This window comes from Austrofundulus limnaeus, unplaced genomic scaffold, assembly GCF_001266775.1.
Source record: "Austrofundulus limnaeus strain Quisiro unplaced genomic scaffold, Austrofundulus_limnaeus-1.0 Scaffold107, whole genome shotgun sequence".
Classification (NCBI taxonomy): Eukaryota; Metazoa; Chordata; class Actinopteri; order Cyprinodontiformes; family Rivulidae; genus Austrofundulus; species Austrofundulus limnaeus.
In genome coordinates, this window is record NW_013952509.1 from 785,713 (window position 1) to 787,172 (window position 1,460).

A 1,460-nucleotide genomic window follows, 5' to 3' on the forward strand; every position below is an offset into this window, starting at 1 on the left:
GAACCGTTTTCCCCCCTGAGACGCTGGATGGTGGACCAGAATCGCCTCAAAACCGTAAGGAAGCTTTTTTTTCACGGCCTCTCTGAACTCCTACCATGCCCGAGTTTTTTGCCTCAGCTGCATTCCGCTTGGACTGCCGATACCTATCAGCTGCTTYTGGAGTCCCACAGRCCAAAAAGACSTGATAGGACACCTTCTTCAGCCTGACAGCATCCCTCACCGCCGGTGTTCACCAGCAGGTTTGAGGGTTGCCGCCATGACAGGCACGGACAACCTTAAGGCCACAGCTCAGCTAAGATGCCTTAACAACGGAGGCACAGAACATGACCCACTTGGACTCAATGTCCCCAAMCTCCCCTGGAATGTGGTCAAATTTCTCCCGGAGGTGTGAGTTGAAGCACAGTCTGATAGGAGACTCTGCCAAATGTTCCCAGGAGACTCTCACTATATGTTTGGGTCTGCCAGGTTTGACCGGCATCCTCCCCCACCATCAGAGCCAACTCACCACCAGGTAGTGGTCAGTTGACAGCTCCGCCACTCTCTTCACCCAAGTGCCCAAAACATGCTGCCGCAAATCAGATGAGACGACAACAAGGTCGATCATCGAACTGTGGTCTAGRGTGTCCTGGTGCCAAGAGCACATATGGACACCCTTATGGACAACCATGCCCATCCAGGTCTCACTGTCATTACCCACATGAGTGTTGACATCCCCCAGGAAGACGAGGGAGTCCCCATCAGAAGCGCTCTCCAGCACCCCTTCCAAGGACTCCAATAATGGTGGACAATCTGAACTGATGTTTGGCGTACAGGCACAAACAACAGTCAGAACCCCCCCAGATGTAGGAGGAACGAGGCTGCCCTCTCATTCATCGAAATGAACCCCAACAAACAGGAACCAACGTGAGGGGCGATAAGTATGCCCACTCCAGCTTGGCGCCTCTCAGCATGGGCAACTCCAGAGTGAAAGAGTGCCAAGGAGACTGGTTCCAGAGCCAGAGTGGTGTGTCAAGGTGAGTCCAACCATATCTAGTCAGAACATCTCAACCTCACACACCAGCTCAGGCTCCTTCTCCACCAGAGAGGTGACATYCCACGTCCCTAGAGCCAGCTTCTGTAGCCGAGGATCGGACCACCAGGGTCCTCACCTTCAACCACTGCCCATTGCACCCAACCCCTATGGCCCCTCCCACAGGGGGTGAGCCCTTGGGAAGGGGGACCCATGTCTCCTCTTCGTGCTGTGCAGGGCCGGGCATCATGGGTCAAAGCCCGGTCACCAGGTGCTCACCAWCATGCCCCACCTCTAGGCCTGGCTYCAGAGTGGGGCCCCGGTGACCCGCGTCTGAGTGAGGGAACACTCAGTCCATTCGTGGCACTCATCATAGGGGTCTTTGGGCTGCACTTTGTCTGATCCCTCACCCACCTCACCCACATACATACATACATACATACATACATAC

General features: G+C 55.0%; 1 protein-coding gene across 2 annotated transcripts in view; it reads right to left on the bottom strand.

The window, feature by feature from the left end:
* Positions 1-1,460, bottom strand: part of LOC106521330 (rho GTPase-activating protein 6) — a 107,769-nt gene that overhangs the window by 8,334 nt on the left and 97,975 nt on the right. The window lies entirely within an intron of this gene.